Consider the following 19,540-nt stretch of genomic DNA (forward strand, 5'->3'; position numbering starts at 1 on the left):
AAAATTAGGACAACTTTTACAGCCTAGAAGAGTAAGGAAAGCCTAGAAAAATTGCAATATTATACTAAATCTGCTATCCCACAATTACACTTAAGTCCAGCCATTAAACCTTCATACTGTATATCCAATTTTTCAATGTCCTCCTGGCTATTCAGAACCACAACATTGTTGCTGATCCTTCTGAAAAACCCAATGATTTCCACCCTTTCCTGGACTGGAAATATGGCACCCTAAATAATATGAAGAAACATGATCTACAGCTTGACTCTGAATCAAATGTATCTGCGACACCAAGAAATGATCAGTAAAGTTTAGAAACTCCCACTTCACAAAGGATATTATGTTCATACCACAGATTAGAACATCAGGTGAGCAAACAACTTTCCTAGATACAATCATCTTCATGAAAGATATGGGCCAAGCTATGGCCGCCTAGAGTAGTCCACCACGACTAGATAGGCGGGATATAAATTAAATAAATAAATAAATAAATAATCATGAACTATGTACCCCGATTGTGCCCCTAATTGTCACATGGCATCAAGTTATTCATTATAAGCGAACCCTTCTGAACATTATGGTAAATTTATCAGCAAGCCTCTTGTTAATGACTTCTGTTAATTTCCAAACCTATGCAGACTGCTAGTGAGAGGTATCAACCTTCATGGATTGTACTGTGATAAAACCATGCAATGACTCACCTGTTTATATTGAATCCTTAGCAATATGAACAGCTATGTTCAAATAACTGAAGGACTGTCGTGTAGATGGTGGCCTTGTTCTAACTCCTTTTTAGAATAGTTGCTTGATTCATATGATTTTACAGTATTTGTTGGCTAGAACAATCTACAAGATGAAGAGAATGAAACAAATGCAGGAACATGCAGGCTGTTCCAACATATTACAAAAGGGGATATGGTACTTGAGATATGCCATGTTACCTTTTGTACAGAATCAGCATTGCTATGTGTTAGCTAGGAACAGAAAAGTAGAAAGATAAAATAATAAATCAACAGGCTTCTTCCAAGACTGCACAGATTCAGAACTGTATCTTTCGCTCTTTCTCCAAATTATTATATAGTCCTGTAATATTTATTGCACCATTATGTCCAGCAAGCTGATGCAAAGAAGCAGTCCTGAAGCCAGCAAAATCAGGGAGCTGGACAGGGGACAGATTGTATTTGTCTTCAGTGTGGAAGGGATTGTCACTCTCGAATTGGCCTCCTCAGCCACACTAGATGCTGTTCCAAGTCCTCCATACAGAGCACGTTACCATAGTCTCTCGAGACTGAAGGATGCCTAATCAATGTTACTATAGAGCAGCAGGTAATCCATTCATGTATCAAGACAGAGCTTCAAAAGAATTGATTAAAAAGTCATTTGTTACTCCAAATGCATTATGTGTTTGATAACTGCTAATTAAAATCACCAAATGCCAAACAATTTGTATGGGCTCATGATGACTAATATTTCACTTTACTTCAATTTATTAGTTTTAGCCATAATTATGAGTAGTGGCCTTTTTGAGTGATTTGAAATGTTGTGATACTAGTGCATTATGCTACCCCCTCCCCCGCCAATTTTATTAAAACAATGAAGGATAAGTTGCTAATTGATGAAACCTTCTGGGATTTTCTCTTCCTTGGTGTCAGTTTGTAACTGGTGGTGAGCACAAGAGGGTATCCTATAGACCACCTTGACTGCTGCCATTGGTGTTGTCAATAGTCAGGCTGCCCTTTGCTATGTAAGGCTTGGCATCCTTTTTCCTGCTGGCAACGCGGACACAATATTTTGCAGTATTGGGCCATCTCCTCGCTTTTTGAGTCGTGGGTACAGAAGCACAATATCCCACATTCATAAACTGGAAGATTTTTTAATGAATTGAATTACTGTATTATTATCACAACATGCCTTATGATTAATGACAGTTCCAGATAGCAGAAAGTGAATTGCAATGATGCATTCACTCCTGTCCCCAGTGACATGCTACCTGCAGGGACCAACTTGGCTTATGGCAGGGCTGATTTTTTAAGAGGTAAGGTAAAATGTAAATGAGTTGATTTATGCAAAACTATTAAGCTATCAGTTCATGTTCATTGGTAATTAGAACACTGGTTAATTACCTGATCATGGACAAAATTCCAGAGAGGAGAGAATCTGAAAAAAAAATCCAGTATCTTAGAAGTGTCAACAAGACAAAACTTTAATTGTTGTAGTTACTTACACCCAGACAGGCAGACATAGATACACACCCACACAACAGTTTGTTCATATCAACCAATGATAGGGATCTTTTTCAAGTTTCCTTTCAGAACTGAAATGAGGAGCTGTCATAGTGAGGTGGCCAAGTCTGGCATAAAACATGGAACAGCAGCAAGATGTTGGACAACACAGCCATGGACACTTCACAGACAGCTTTGAGCCTCCTAAGCTATTCCATCATCCCCATGTGCTGTCAAAAGAGTCGGTGTTGAAGGTATCTCAATGGCCAGCCCACTTGCCCCCAGTATATGGAACTCCGGGGACACTATCTTATCCTTTGCCTCTGGGAACAAGTTGTCTTAGATCACATGTTACAGTCTGCAGACATCTTTAACCAGTTTTTCCTCAAATTTTGAGCAGATCGTACACTATACTTCCTTTTATCCCTCTGCTGACAGCTAAAGATCCACCTTTTCAGGCAGGTTTTAAACCATAATGACTGAGTCACTGAATGCCAGTTTTTAGTTAAGAGAGTTTTTAATGTTATATCTGTTTTTAATTATTCAAGTGTATTTTAAGCAGTTTTATAGTTTATTTGTTTTTAATGTGTATTTAATTTGCTTTTAATTCTATTCTTCTTAATATTGTGAGCTGGAAACAGCAGCCTATAAATAAGAGGAGGGAGGGAAGGAAGGAAGGAAGGAAGGAAGGAAGGAAGGAAGGAAGGAAGGAAGGAAGGAAGGAAGGAAGGAAGGAAGGAATCTTGCAAAATTCCTTCAGCAGAAAGAGATTTACATTGGACAACTATACAGCTGTCCAGGAATGGCCTTTTATAATTAGAGTCCTTCACTGGAAGAGATGTCTTCCTTTTTGGTGATGTATAAGTGGCCACCCTATTCCCCCCCCCCCCATGATTTTCCCTGGTTCAGCAGAGGAAGTAGAGATTTTGATCGGTAAATATGTCTCTCTCTTACTTTTTATGTTAAGTGGTCCAGAGGGTTAATCTTGTAAGAAAAGACACAAACCATATACACTGATATAACTACTGCTGAATGGCAGGAAAAACATGTCAGTTCTGTATGATCTTCAGATGTGAGGCCAGTGCCACAAGTGGACATTCTGAAAGCACCACTCAGATCATTCCTCTGAAAGAACTGATTGTTGCCTAGCTAGAGATTTTTTTAAAAAAATCCAAAAACTATAGTAGTCCCTATTTTCTTTCTATATACTGTACAGTATACAGTATTAATTTTTAGTAAGCCGCAGACAATACAATGCACACAGAATTTCAGAGAGTTAACTGTTCCAGTATGTCTCCAACATTTAATTGTAAGAAGTTTCCATTTTCTGCCTTATTATTAGGCCCCTTTGGAATGTCCTGTTAGTTATATTTTTTAGTGTACCATAACATTGGAAGGTGGCTGAGGATTCTGATTTCCTGTTTCTATTATACACCTCATCTTCACTGTGTGGCTTCTCTAAGCGCCCACATTTCCTGATCTGAAAAAGCCTTGTGAAAGGAATTACTTCATTATGTCTTTCCTGGACCTTAACTGAGGGGGAGGAGTGGAAGGGCTTGCTAGCTGCCACATAGATGGCTGACCAATGAAAAATATGTATACCAACACACTGGTCAGCCCGTTTCCCAAATAAGTTAAGGTAAGCACAGCACCCCAGACATCATCTTAATAATTTTCATCGGTTTTCTCCAGAACTTCTCCCTTGACATTCTTTTTGAAAGTAATTTCTTTTCCATCCATTTGACAGCGGTCAAATTTGCCACAGGGGAAAATTTTAACACAGCACTAAGAAAAAAGAAAACGGATGTATAAAATAACAAACCAAAAAAGTAAATGAATAAATACTGTGTTTTTGCTAAAACTCTTGTTTCCATGAAATCCCAATATACCCTCAAAAGATTATTTCATGCCTGCTATGAAAAACACATTTACAATGTCCAGATAGGTCTCAAACCTCATGGAGCTAAGATTGAGTGGGGCCATAAGAACACCTTTGGGGAAACCCTTAACATCAACTTTTTTCCCCATGTCATTCTACATGAGGCATGCTCGCGCTCTGACTTGGTTCAAAAATGGTGCCAATGCACACATTTTAAAGCTGCATCAGAGCTTCCATCACCAGTTGGTCAATGCTGGGAGGCTTCCCAGCTTCTGATGTTGCTTTGGTTGGGGCAGCAGAATCTTCACCTGCTCAACATGTGGCCCCAAAAAATGGAGTTGCTGGAGATGCCCCTCGGGCAAGACCAAGATCACCACCTAAACAGTGGTGGGAAGCTTCCTGATTACCTTAGTACTGGCTGGCTCACTGCAGTTCTCTGAAACATGTAGTTCCTGCCTAGGTCAGGGAGAATTTCAGGGAAAGAGTAACTGATACTGGTTGGATACATGAGTTGTAGTCTAGGCTGAAATGCCAGCATCTTTTGTCCAACATGTTACCACTAATATGAATCACTGCTTTGTCACCCAGTTCCCAAGGTGGGGTGGAGTGGGGTGAAGTACCAACAACTGCCTAAGTTGAATTTGCACTTGGGAAAAAAATCTGCATTTTGCTCTGAAATTGCTTTTTAAAAAATTATATTTCTGAACATACATTTTAATATTCAAATAGCACAGTGGAAAGCTCTTCCATTCTCCTAAAAGGCTAGAAGTTCAGTAAACAACCTTGAGATGATTGCTGTTAAAAAGAAAAGTGTCAAGGAGCAAAACACTAAGCACAAGTTAAATATACTCCCCTAAGTGACTCACTACACATCAGGAAAGCTCCAGAAAGAAAACACATTAGCATCCAAATTGTTCCTCTTCATCATCATCATCTTCTATGTATCTAAAAGAGCAGTGTACAATCAAGCAATGATTCAGTGGTGCCTGTAATTTTCCTAAGCAACTTTTTAAAAAAGTTTTTTTTCAAAAAGAGGAAGCTTGCATTTGCTTTTCTTACTATGTTTAATTCTACCTTTTAAAAAAATTCAAAGGCCATAATGAATAAAGCCTTACGCTGTTTTCTGAATATATATATTGACGACTGTGTCAATATATGAAGAGATGCCTTGGCCATTCTAGCAGAGCCAGGAGGTGATCAGACAGAGTGTAGATGTGTTGATTCTCATGCAGGATTTGATATGATTAACTAAGCATGTGCACTGCCTTTGGACAAATGTGTAAACACAGACTGAACCAGGGCTATTTCTGCATTTCCATGGTGATCAGAATGTAGAGCAAAGAGCCGATGGGCACTCACAGGGCGGAGAGGCACTGCCCACAGATCCCTCATGTCAAATTCAAGATTCATGGTGCTACCTTTGGGTAGAGTGGGCGGCATATAAATTAAATAAATAAATAAATAAAAAGGAACTGCAATTAAGAATTGAGAGAAGGGAATAGAAGCTAACAATACTTTGCAAGGAAGGTGGTGGACTGGAGCCAAAGGAGAATACAGAATACTTTACCTCCTCACCATGAAGCTGGAGATGTCTCCTGCACACTCCAGTTGCTCGGCATCTCTCATTGAGGTCATCAGACTGGAGCAGCCGCACACTGCATTTCTGGAAGTGGTGAGGATTTTAATGTACAGTACAAAGTGAAGGACTTATTTCACTGTACCATATTGTCTGGAGCTTGTGTTCTTGGGTTTTTTCCCCTTTAAAAAAAGTTACAGTACTATCTCTCTCTCTCTCTCTCTGTATGTGTGTGTGTGTGTGTGTGTGCCATTGAGTTTTGTAGGTCTTTTTGATTTCTCTTGTACAGATTGATTCTCTGTTACCTTAACCACTGTTTTTGTTTTGTTTCATTTCATTTTAGTTTTGAGGGTTTTTCAGGGCTTTTAGACTGCTAGCACCAGAAAACACAATGGTGAAAAACAAAAACAAAATACCAAAAAAGATGTGGTCCTCTTTGTGTGAAATGAGAGAGCTTGCACAAAAACCACGGAAACGAAAGAGCCTGTACTCCCAAAATAATCTATAGTGAAACAAATATGAAAAAAAAATTGCCAAGCACATTCCTATGTGGAAAATCACACAACAGAGAAAAAATGATCTTTGCAACTGACAATGCAGCAGAAGATTATGAAACCAAAATAGTCTATTTGTTTTGAATCCTGCTATTAGACTCACCTAATTATCTTGTTTTAGTCATACTTCCTAGGAAACACTTTTCACAGGTTATAGGGCTCATGCTTAAGTAAACATGTCCAACTAATTCTAATGTTTATATCACACTTAATTAGCTCGGTGCAGGATCTCAGTACCCTAAGCATTAAATTACACTGGTCAGAATCCTACTGTTTATTCACAAGAGCGTAATTGTAATGGTGTAAATGTCAGACCAGAGCTGGAACATAAAAAAGGCTGATTGCCAAAGAATTGATGCTTTTGAACTGTGGTGCTGGAGGAGATTCTTGAGAGTCCCCTGGACTGCAAGGAGATCAAACCTATCCATTCTGAAGGAAATCAACCCTAGAGGCCATCTCATGAGAAGAGAAGACTCCCTGGAAAAGACCCTGATGTTGGAAAAGTGTGAAGGCAAGAGGAGAAGGGGACATCAGAGGATGAGATAGTTGGACAGTGTCATCAAAGTTACCAACATGAATTTGATGAAACTCCAGGAGGCAGTGGAAGACAGGAGGGCCTGGCATGCTCTGGTCCATGGGGTCACAAAGAGTCGGACACGACTTGATGACTAAACAACAACAAAATGGCAGTGGTTAATTGTCTCAGTTAATAAGGTTCCATTTGTATTCCTTATCACTTGCTAGGTGTATGATCAGCAGCAAGTCAGTGCCCTTCTACTTATGCTGGTGTAAATAAATAATAGGATTCTGGTCATTAAGAGTAAGGCTTCTAGGACATTACAAGCTAAGATTCACTAGCAGATACTTGAGTAAGGCTGTAACTTTCTCATACCTAGACATCCATCTTCACCTTGTGACCCTCTTCTTAGCACATATTGTTGAAAGCCTATCAAGCCATCCCAGCTAATCTGAAGGTATTCATTCTCATGGAGAATTCATAACATTCATAAAACTCCATGAGAATGAATACCTTCAGATTAGCTGGAATGTTTTACTGAAAGTAGAGGGAAGTGAGATGAAGCAGAGTGTACTTGGTTGTGGCACCAAAAATCATTGGAATAAAGGAAAGAGGTACAGTAGCAGCAAAGATCAAGTGGTGATACAAACTGGGAAGGTCCATTTTGCTCATCACTGACCTAATTTAAAAAATCTGTTTAAAACAATGCATTTCTTTACCTTTCTTTTAAAGATGTTATCAGACCAATTGTGCAGGCAGGCATCCACCCCGAAATAATAATAATAATAATAATAATAATAATAATAATAATAATAATAATAAGAATAAGAATAAGAATAAGAATAAGAATAAGAATAAGAATAAGAATAAGAATAATAAGAATAATAATAAGAACAACAACAACAACAACAACAACAACAACAACAACAACAACAACAATAATAATAATAATAATAATAATAATAATAATAATAATAATAATAATAATAATAATAATAATAATAATAATAATAATAATAATAATAATAATAATAATAATAATAAACACAAGCGAGAGGAAGTACAAAATCTGCATTGTGCTTAGAATTCATATTCTCAGTTGTTGCTACCAAGTGTACACTCTATTTCCTCAGACAGTATGTGAAAGCTTTTCTATATCTGTCAAGCCCATTCCTCCAGAAATGTAACCAGCAGTCCCACAATGTGATTGCACACATGCATAATCATGTAACCTTTTTCCTAAGGAAAAATATGAGAAAACGTTTTTCTTTTCCTAGTCCCAACAGTTCACTCTTACAGGCTGCAAATCCACAATACAGATGGCAGACACAGCGAGTTCAGTCTGATTGGGACTACCGTGAAGAGTACACATTAAAGACCCCCTTGCCACAATCCCACTATTGACCAGACTTGGTCTGCAATTATTCTAGAATAAAACAGAAGGGGGTGGGGGAGAGATGTAGATGCCAGATATAGCTTTGAGGTATAATCTGCTTTGGTTTGTTGTGTGGCACAGCAGGGAAGAAATCATGTTTCTTCCTGCAGATTCTTAAGAGAGGAAGGTAAATTAAATGTGGCAGCATGATAACAGCCATGATAGAAATCCAGGGTGCAACCACATCTGGAAGATTATGTGCTGTTTTGTTCATCTTGCTCAAAAACCTGCTGGAATAGGTGCAGGAAGTGACAGTGAAAAATTATTGGGGGGATGGTGGGGTTGAGCATCTTTTGGAACTAGTTAACTTATGGAGGGAATAGTAAGGGTGCAGACTGATCACAAGATTTTCGTAAGATTCTGGCAGACTACTCAACAATATATAAACTTTATGAAGTTCTTCAAATTCCATATGTCTTTGCTGCAACTCATGAAACAGATTCTTCATTTTCTGTAAGTGATGGGACAAGTAGAAAAGCAAAACATTATGAAATGAAGGTAGAAATGAAGAAGAGTACCTGGTTGGCTTCTGCTAGAAACAGGAAGCTTGTTAGGAATGGATGGATCAACCTCCCTCTGGTCAGTTTCACATGTGTTTACTCAAAGGCTTGCTCTTTTTCTGTATCTGTCTCCTAATTTTTAAAAAACATGTCATATGCAGTTTCTCCAAAATATTCATTCTAACATGCATTCCTCCCACATTTTGCATGGATTTCCTCCTAAAATCTATGTTTCTTAGCGAAGAACTACACTATAAAAGTCAGAAACGTGTCCTGTAATTCAAAGGATACCTAAACCTTAGCAAAAATATTAGTGTAGGAAGGCAAATTAGCTTGTTTTGCTGAAAAGCAGAACAAACAATACTACCTTGCTTACTTGCTTGCTCAGGGCAAAGTGTTGCAAAACATGAAAACTGATATGAAATAGAAGCAACTCTAACAAAATACTGCAGACAACTATGTTTCTGCAGTGTGTGTGTTTGTACATTACTAAGAACTCTGGAAGACTATCCGTCTTCCCTAGTGTCATGCAACACTTCAATCAGCCCACAGCCTTTACATTCAATTATGCATTTATTTATTTACTTATTTAATTCATATACCGTCTGTTACATACAGCACTGATGTTACCTGTCTGTCATGGGTTTGGAGGGAAAGTTCCATCCTATGGGGAGTGGAAGGCGGGACATCAGGAGGAGGGGCTGTACTGTATATATATGTGGAGCGTGTGTGGTGAAGCTCAGAAGACGCTGGAGGAGACAAAGCAGCAGCTGGGAAGAAGAAGCTGGTGTGGGAGTCTGTGTGTCAGACAGGGTACTACTGTGTGTCAGTACCAACCTGATAGGTTCAGGTGTCTGAATGGTTAGCCAGAACTGATAGGTTCAGGGTCTGTGCTTCAAGTTAAGGGTTCTGTGTGAACCAAACTGTGTGTATGTATGAGTGAAACTAAGCCACGTTACTAAATCTTATTCACCTGATCATTTTATTTTCCCTGTGTGTGATTTAAATAAACCTCATTCTTTTATTTGTTAAAAAATCCATCCCTGGTCTGTGTGACTTCTTAAAGGGAATGGTTGGTGGCAGCTTAGTTAACGTGTGGCAGATCCCAGTAGGTCTGGGTTTGTCACATTGATTGGTGTCCAGCGTGTGGGATACGACTGGTCCAGTTGTCCAGCGGTCCAGCAAAGCCTTGGCAAGTGTGCCCAGAGCAAGGGGGGTCTAGTCAGGGACAATCTGAGAGCACGTAGGTAATCTTCTAGGTGTACCTCACGGGGGGGTGCACTAGTAGAAAAACGTGTAACCTCAGATTGGGGGCTAGATTAGGGAGCTCTGAGGCAGCCTGTTTTGGCGGGAAAAAGCTGAGGCAAAACTGTAAAGTAGAAGTGATTCAGCCTGCCTGCTGAGAGGCCCAGCAGAGGGGGGTGGACTCCGGCTGGCTACAGTTGCAAGTAGTGCTGAAGGACAGCAGCAATCTATAGGGAAAGCTGGTTCTGAGGCAAAAGAAAAAAAAAGTGGTCGTTTTATTTTGAGGCTTGACTTTTTAAAGCAGCCTGTTCGGGGGGGGGATTATGCCCTTGACTCGAAGCCAAATGGCAGAAATGGGTGAAGTGAAAGACCCCCAGGTAGACCAAGGTTCTGAGGATGAATTTGGCTCAGTGCAGGGTGACAGCACAGGAGAGCAGAACCCAGAACTCAGAAAGATACTCCTAGCCCAACAGCATGAACTGAGGGTGAGGGAAATGGAGGAAAGGGAAAGAGAGAAACAACGGCAATTTGAAGTAGAGAGAGAGAGAATGGAAATGGAGAGGGAGAGAGAGAAAATTGCTCTGGAAAAAGAAAGAATGGCGTTTGAGTTAAGAAGATTGGAACTGATGAACCAGAACAATAATAACAATAGGGATTCTGAGGGAGGCCAATTGTCTAAAGCTGACCTGAAGAAATTCCCTGTGTACCACAAGGGAGATTGTCCTGAGGTGTTCTTTTCCTTAGTGGAAAGAGCGTTTGTGGACTTCTCAGTGAGGGAAACTGAGAAGATGACCATCATGCGATCTTTAATCAGTGGTAGCCTGGCTGAGGTTTATTCAGAGATGCCACAGGAACTGATGAGAGATTTTGCAGAGTTTAAAAAACTGGTGTTTGCCAGACATGGGATAAATGCGGAACAGCTGAGGCAAAGATTCAGGTCCCTCACAAAGAAACCAGAGCAGACTTTTACCCAAGTGGGGGCTCAATTGGTGAGGCTGCTAGAGAAATGGCTATCTCAGGAGGGGACAGAGACCTTTCAGCAGCTCAAAGACTTGATAGCGCTGGAACAGTTCTATTCAGTCCTGCATGGGGAACTGAAATTCCAGGTGAGGGAAAGGAAACCAAAATCTGTGGCAGAAGCAGCCGAGATCGCAGATTTTATTTCCCAAATAAGAAAGCCCTTGGGTGAGGGGAAATCTGTAGGTAAACCCAAAGAAACCTACAGCAAGTACTCTCAGGGACCAGGGAAAAACCAGCAAGGGGGAGGGGCCCATGGTGCAGGGAAGCCCTCAGAAATGAAACCAAGACCTCAGATTTTGGAGGGAAAACCAAAACAAGATGAGAGAGAATCAAAATACACCAGAAAATGTTATTTCTGTCAGGGAAAGGGCCATCTAATCTCAGAGTGTGAGAAATTAAAGCAGCTAAAAGGAATTGTGCCTCAGGATTCGAGTGGGACCAAGCCAAAAGCTGTGTTCTGTGTCCAGAAAGAGCAAGGCTCATTGTCACTGAGGGAGCCTGTTGCCATGGCTACTCAATCTGGAACAGCTACATCTGCTGATCAGGCTGAGGAAAATGGTCCTCTTGTAGAGGTCAGGCGCTGCCTACTGGTGAGAACAGATTCTCAGTTGTTTGAGACAGCAGGGGTGGACGTAGGAATACTTAACCGTCAGTATCGGGGGCTACGGGACACTTGTTCTCAGGTGACCCTGTGCCATCCAGATATTATTCCTAGGGAGTATGTAATCCCAAATGAGAGCATGAAGGTGGCAGGGATTGAGGGGCAGGTAATCTCACTGCCAGTCGCGGAGGTACCTGTCAACTTTCAAGGCTGGAGGGGAGTTTGGCGGCTAGCGATTTCATCGACTCTGCCAGCAGCCGTGCTCATGGGAAATGACCTGGCTGAACATGTGAAACGGGTGCTAGTGATTACACGTTCACAAGCCACCACGGGGACAGTTCAGGGGGGTAATGATGAGCCAGAGACGGAAGCAGGTGGGGGGAGTTCAGAAGCTGTGGTGGAAACCTTAACCACAGACAGCAGATTTGGACAGGAGCAAAAGGCAGACGCCACTCTCCAAAAGTGTTTTGAACAGGTGACTGACGCCCAGCTAACACCTGAAACCCCAGTGAGATTTCTAGAGAAAAAGGGGATTTTGTATAGAGAGACCCTGAGGAATATCTCAAAAGGGGGAGATGGGATCAGAAGTCAGCTAGTGGTGCCTGAAAAGTATCGCCCCATGATCTTACAAAGGGGGCACTCTGACATGTTTGCTGCACACTTAGGGGTGAACAAAACACAGCAGAGAATCACACAGAATTTTTACTGGCCTGACATAGGGAAGCAGATCAGGGAGTTCTGTAAACAATGTGATGTGTGTCAAAGGCAGGGGAATAGCCGCGACAGGACCAAAGCAAAGTTGTGCCCTTTGCCTGTGATTGACACTCCGTTCAAATGCATAGGGGTGGATATTGTGGGACCTTTGCCCAAGGCCACAAAGAGGGGGAACAGGTTCATTCTCACCATTGTGGACCATGCCACGAGGTACCCTGAAGCCATACCCTTGACTAACATTGAAACTAACACAGTGGCAGATGCCTTGGTGGGGTATATGTCCAGGATGGGATTTGCCTCAGAAATAATCACAGATTTGGGCGCATCGTTCACGTCAAAGCTCATGAAACGCTTATGGCAAATCTGTGGAATTAAGCACAAGGAAACTACTGCCTATCATCCTGAAAGTAATGGGTTAACTGAGAAGTTCAATGGGACTCTAATGCGCATGATTAGGGCTTACTTGGCAGAGAATCCAAACAATTGGGACCAGAAGCTGCAATCCCTTTTGTTTGCTTATCGATCAGTGCCACAAGCCAGTACCGGGTTCAGTCCATTTGAACTTTTATTTGGGAGAAGGGTGAAAGGGCCCCTTGATTTGATCAAACAAAATTGGGAGCAGATCACCCAGGATGACCCACAAGACGTTGTGACATACATAGACACCTTGATGAATGACCTAAAGAGAAATCTAGAGCTGGCAGCAGAAAACCTGCAAGCTCAGAAGGTCAGACAGAAAACATGGTATGACCACAAAGCTAGAGAGAGGCACTTTGACCCAGGGGAGGAAGTGCTTTGGCTTAGGCCCTGCAGAGAAAATAAACTGCAGCTCAAATGGGCAGGACCATATAGGGTCATTTCCAAGATGTCAGACCTGAACTACCTTATAGAGCAGGAGGAGAACCAAGCAAGGAGGGTGGTTCATGTGAATGCCCTAAAACCCTACTACAGAGGGGAACAGAGGGTTTTATTTGCGATAAAAGCAGCTGAGAGTGAGGAAGCTGAATTACCCTTCTGGGAGGGTAGAGGGGAAGTAAAATACAACCCAGAGGAGGTAAAGATCAGTCCTGCACTCACCCAAGACCAGCAGCAAGAACTAAAAATGCTGCTTAGTAAATATCAACAGGTGTTTTCCAACAAGCCGGGGATAGTGAAGGGAGTGATGCATCGGATCCACACAGGGGATGCACCCCCGCAGGCAGTATCCCCATACCGAGTAACGGGACCCTATAGGGACAAGGTGCGGAAGGAGCTGGACGAGATGCTTAGGGAGAACATAATCGTCCCCTCTTCTAGTCCTTGGTCCTCTCCGATAGTCCTTGTGGACAAGCCTGATGGGAGCATTAGGTTTTGTGTCGATTACAGGAAATTAAACCGTGTAACCACTCCTGATGCCTACCCAATGCCCAGGCTAGACAACCTGATTGAAACCATAGGGGGTTGTCGGTTCATCTCATCATTGGACCTGGTAAAGGGATATTGGCAATTAAGAATTGATCCCAGGGATCAAGAAAAGACTGCCTTTTGCAGCCCTTTTGGTCTCTATGAGTTTCGAGTCCTGAGCTTTGGTCTCAGAAATGCACCAGCCACATTCCAAAGGCTGATGGACCAGACCTTGGCAGGGCTCAGTGACTTTACAGTGGCCTACATTGACGACATAGGGATCTTCAGTAATACCTGGGAAGATCACCTGATACACCTGGAATTAGTGCTGCAGAGGTTAAGTGCAGCAGGGCTAACAGTAAAGGCCAGCAAGTGTCAGCTGGGTAGCCCAGAAATAAAATACTTGGGTCACATGGTAGGGGGAGGAGTGATAAAACCCCTGGAGGCCAAAATAGAAGCTGTTCGTGATTGGCCTAGACCCAACACCAAGAAAAAAGTCAAATCATTTCTTGGGTTGGTGGGCTACTACAGAAAGTTCATCCCGAGGTTTAGCGAGATTGCGGCTCCGCTGACCGATCTGACAAGGAAGAAGGCTGATGACCGCATCCCGTGGACCAGCGACTGTGAGGAGGCGTTCCAGAGGTTGAAGCAGGCGCTCATCAACTATCCCGTGCTGCGTGCTCCAGACTTCGACCGGGAGTTCATCATCTACACCGATGCGTCTAACAGCGGGGTAGGAGCAGTTCTTTGCCAGGAGGATGAGAATGGTGACCAGCATCCAGTGTCCTACCTGAGTAGGAAACTCCAGAAAGGTGAGAGACATTTGGCAACCGTGGAGAAGGAGTGTTTGGCCATAGTCTACGCGATCCAGAAGGCCAAGCCTTACATCTGGGGAAGACATTTTATTCTGTGTACTGACCATTCACCACTGCAATGGTTAAAGACAATGAAAACCCACAATAGCAAACTTATGAGGTGGGCTTTAAACCTACAGGACTATGACTTTGAAGTGAAGGTGGTCAGAGGGTCAGTGAACTGTGTTGCTGACGCCTTGTCAAGAAGACCTGAAGAATGAAGACGGCGAAAGAAACATGGACTATGTATATATTTTGGTGAACAAAAAGTTAAATGTACCTGGTTTTTTGAATTTGGTTTGTATGAATAAAGGTAAATTGATGTAATGTATATGGTAAATGTTTAAATGCCTAATTGCTATGGTTAACTTAGAATGTAAGTATAAGTAAGTATGATATGGTATGTATAACTGTTGTTGTGTGTTTTATCCAGGTTGTTTTTTGGGAAAAAGCACCTTAGCTTTCCCCCTACAAAACAACTTATAAAGAGGGGAGGTGTTACATACAGCACTGATGTTACCTGTCTGTCATGGGTTTGGAGGGAAAGTTCCATCCTATGGGGAGTGGAAGGCGGGACATCAGGAGGAGGGGCTGTACTGTATATATATGTGGAGCGTGTGTGGTGAAGCTCAGAAGACGCTGGAGGAGACAAAGCAGCAGCTGGGAAGAAGAAGCTGGTGTGGGAGTCTGTGTGTCAGACAGGGTACTACTGTGTGTCAGTACCAACCTGATAGGTTCAGGTGTCTGAATGGTTAGCCAGAACTGATAGGTTCAGGGTCTGTGCTTCAAGTTAAGGGTTCTGTGTGAACCAAACTGTGTGTATGTATGAGTGAAACTAAGCCACGTTACTAAATCTTATTCACCTGATCATTTTATTTTCCCTGTGTGTGATTTAAATAAACCTCATTCTTTTATTTGTTAAAAAATCCATCCCTGGTCTGTGTGACTTCTTAAAGGGAATGGTTGGTGGCAGCTTAGTTAACGTGTGGCAGATCCCAGTAGGTCTGGGTTTGTCACACCGTCCCATTAGTGCAATGTACTGTTCTGGATAGTTAACAAACTTGCTTCCTCAAGCAGATTCTACAAAGTTGTAGCATCCATTTTAGAACTTACCTCAACTTAGTGGTGCCTCGACTTACGAACGCCCCTACATACAAACATTTCGACTTACAAACAGCTCAGTTCGCAAAATTTTGCTTCGACTTGCAAATGGAGCTTTGACTTACGAACTGTGAGGAGAGCAGGAAATGGATTTCGGACTGCCTGGAACTGTAATTTTAAAATGTAAGAATTGGTTTAAAAGGTGCTTGGTTTGGTTTAAAGCTGCTTGGTTTTAAATGTGTTATGTTTAAAAGGTATTCATTCCCTTCCTCCCTCCTTTTCCTGCCCTTTTTAAAACCTAAGATGACTTAGTGGTAGAGGACGGATTAACCAGTTTTGCATTAATTCCTACAGGAACTAATGCTTTGACTTAAAAACAGCGCCTGTACATCCAAACAAAAACCAGCCGGAACGGATTAATCGGTTTTCAATGCATTCCTATAGGAAATGCTGATTCGACTTACAAACTTTTCGACTTATGAACATCTTCTGGGACGGATTATGTTCATATGTTGAGGCACGACTGTACTTTAGACTGGAAAGCCTGGCCTCAGCAACTGGCCATGACGATTTGGGGGACTTTTCTGCTTCTTTTTGTCACTCCCCTGCCACTTCCAACTATATAATGGCCAGCCAGATGAAATGTTCTGCAAAGCTTGAATGCTAGCTTGTTTGTAAGATTTTAGTGATTCTAATAAAGGTGCTGCTCACCCTTGTTTTCAGACTGTGTATAAGGGCCACATTGCCTTTTCCTTTTCTTCTTCATGTGGGAGGGGGTGATATTACTATCTCAGAATTTTGAAGAGACTCCCAACTTAACAAGTGGCCACATAATTCTAAAGTTTAGTTTTCTGCCTAAGGTGTTTGTGAAACAGAGAAACAGACAAATTGCTTTTCTGCTGTCAGATTGGAAAACTCCTATTGAACAAAACATTACACTTTCAGGAGTAATTTTGATCTCACAAGCTGCCTCAAGATGTCTCTCATCTCAGACATCAACAATAGAAGAACATGTACTTTAGATCACTTGCAGGATACAACTATTAGTGCAGAAGCCAAGATGCTTAGCACATATTCATGCCTCCAAGCACAGAATTTTCATTATTTTTAAGGAAATACATGTTGTAATCATGTTTAGTGTGGTTAAGTTAAAAAAAACACCAAACTGTAGCGCAGATTCAGGTATCATTGTCATCACAAAATTACCTGTTTCTAGAAAGTACAACTTACTGCATTGACAGTATTTCTTCAAAGTTCACCTTTCAAAGAACTCAAAATAGGGTTCACCATGATTGCCTATGAAGCACACAACTCAGCTGCTGGTTTAAACTGATCCATGATACAATACAGTCAACACGGCCTACCAATTTTATGTACTGATTAAGTACTGATTAAGGTGAAGAAGAGGAGGTTCCCACCAAAAAGATAAAATTATAGCATGGTTTCAGAGTTTTATTTTGGTATGGAAACCAAAAGGTTATCATATTATAACCCTTATAAAAATTGTGTTACATGATATTGCTAGTTGTCTAACAATTTTTTTCTGTTTCTTCACTGCTCGGTTATCCGTTTCAAACTGCTGCACAATTTGTGCCCATCTTTATGCTACCCCCCTGACTTTGTTCCACTCTTTGTCTATGTGATACACACTCTCTTTCTTGGCAATGCCTCCATAACCAAAATACTATACTTCTAAGAGTCATCTAAATGTCCCCTATCCCCCAGAAAAACAAAGGAAAAAATTGTTCTGTGCCACCAGGCTTTCTTGAAACATATTTCATACAATTTCTCTGTTCCTTTGCTTCTGGCACTTGCTTTTAAAATGCATGCATAATTATATTTTGCAGCCTTTTAAAAAAAATTGTGTCTTTATACGAGCCACAGTTTATGCACAGTCGTAGCATAAACTGTGGTGAGAGTCCCCATAGAGTGGAAAAGAAAACAGGGTGAACTATTTAAAATCCTTCTGCTTGGAACTTGATTTCTTTGTCCAGCTTTCTCTATCATCTTAAGTCAACAGAAGTTTTTTTTTTTTAATTGTAGTCACTACAATGTGGTAGCCAGTATTTCCAAGCACAGTCTCAGCCACTCCAAGAATTGGATGTGCCCATCTGTGAGACAAAGCAATCTTGTGAGAGCGTGAACAATAGCAGAAGCTCAGCCTCCAATAATTTGTTGCATTACGTTCTTCTTCATGGTTCCACTTTGGAAGACACAGCTGCAAAATCATTGTGCAAACAAAGAGAAATGTTTCCAAATTGTGACAGTTCATACACAATGGCAATTCTTTTCTGGCTTTTGGTTTCAATAGTCTCCTCTCTTCCACACAAATGCTTTCTTTTCCTTTCTCTCGATTTTTACCAGCTGTCAGGGTTTCTCTGCCTTACGGTTGTGATATTCCAGTTCCTCCAATCTGAGTAGCTCTATTTGCATACCACACAAATTATTTGGTAATTATGTAAATCATGGGGAGGGTTGTGCAAAGGTTGACCAGTCAAAGCACACTGTGGAAAACTGCTTGACAGGAAACAGAAGTCTGGATTATCTTAGATGTCTTACTTACAATTTGGGGTGGGGAAGGTTTACAATATGCCCCCCAAGTTGTTTTTTAGCATCCCCATGCCCATTGCCCCCCAAGCACTGTAATCACACGATCTGCAGCGCTAGGAGTTCAGATGAGCTATAATTACCTGATATTGCTATGGGACTCACCAAAATACCTGTTTAATCCACACTACTGGCACTGCATAGAGACTAGCCATGCTAAGTCCCATGCCCTCCATTGAGCTCATCAAACTTAGATCGCGAGCAGAGGCTTGACTGCGGTACTGCAGTTTAACCACTGTGCCGTGGGGCTGTTGTCTCAATTATGAAATAGAAACAGCTGCTTTCCTTTATCACATGCTTGACCTCTTTGCACATTCACAATGGATGGTTGTCACTTCAGCCCCTTATTAGCAATGCCACATAGAATAGCTGCCATGACTTATGTGCATACTACGGCTTACGTGCATACTATACAGAAGTCAATGTGTCATTCTATGATTTTAATTTTTTAAGGACTTAAAATGTTGCATGAATCCCTCTTTACACCTAAGCATCTTTCCTTATAGACAGGTTTTCCATCCAATTTAGCATATTTTCTAGGGGTGGGTATTCGTCCCAGATCATCCCGAACTGAGACATAGGATTCCATCACTGGTCTGCTCAACAGTCCAGTATCTTCAGGGATGCTCTGCTGCTAAGCACCATACAGGCCAAAGGCTCTTGGTTATCTTCAAAAAGAATCCCTCCAGTAGGGTCATAATAACTTATTAAGTAGCAGCACCTTCTTGCTTTCTATTTCAAGAGTCTGGAGACCCTGTCATGTGGAAATATCACATGAACTATTCCATGCTTACTTCTAGCTTTAGCTCTCAGGAACAGTAAACATCCCCATTCTTTTTGGACTCCAACTACCATAATTGTCCAGGAATTCTTCAGATAGAGTTCTAGGAATTCTAGTCCTACAGGTATTTTTAGACACCTATATTTGCTCACCCGGAGCAGGGCCTGTCTTGGAGTCTCCATGCCTGTCTCAGACCTACTTCCTGTTCTTAATGTACAAAAATGGAAACTGGTACCACACTTTCTGGACATCACAGTTCTTAGGGAGAGCCCCTTAAAAAGCCCCAAAGGAGCACCACACAGTATTTGACGTCTTATACCCATTCCATACAATCTTGGCCGAGAAGGTCCTTCCATTCAAACACAAGCATTTATACATAGTGCCCATCTCCAAATGCCATATTTGCATGCAATTGAACTTTTTCATCTCCTTAAGTTGGTTTTATTTTGCTAACAGGCCAAAGTTGGGTTATAGTTTTCATTTTGGAAAACTTGTTTCATATATGTGTTGCCATGATTGGTCCTTTGCTAGTATCTTCATGAGCACCAGAA

General features: G+C 41.5%; 1 protein-coding gene and 1 long non-coding RNA gene across 2 annotated transcripts in view; both read right to left on the reverse strand.

The window, feature by feature from the left end:
* LOC110075339 (prolactin-releasing peptide receptor) overlaps positions 1-1,011 on the reverse strand; it is a 38,290-nt gene extending 37,279 nt beyond the window's left edge. The window contains exons 1-2 of the mRNA XM_078389610.1: positions 942-1,011; positions 702-846 (exon numbers count right to left, since the gene is read on the reverse strand). The gene's annotated coding sequence lies outside the window, so the exon portion shown is untranslated. The remainder of the gene's footprint in view (positions 1-701; positions 847-941) is intronic.
* Positions 1,012-2,119: 1,108 nt separating this feature from the next.
* Positions 2,120-7,531, reverse strand: LOC144587925 (uncharacterized). Its single transcript, XR_013543183.1, has 3 exons — positions 7,468-7,531; positions 6,805-6,899; positions 2,120-2,157 (listed from the first exon to the last, which is right to left on the reverse strand). It is a non-coding gene; the product is annotated as an uncharacterized LOC144587925 (long non-coding RNA).
* Positions 7,532-19,540: the final 12,009 nt, after the last annotated feature.

This window comes from Pogona vitticeps, chromosome 3 (genome assembly GCF_051106095.1).
Source record: "Pogona vitticeps strain Pit_001003342236 chromosome 3, PviZW2.1, whole genome shotgun sequence".
Lineage (NCBI taxonomy): Eukaryota > Metazoa > Chordata > Lepidosauria > Squamata > Agamidae > Pogona > Pogona vitticeps.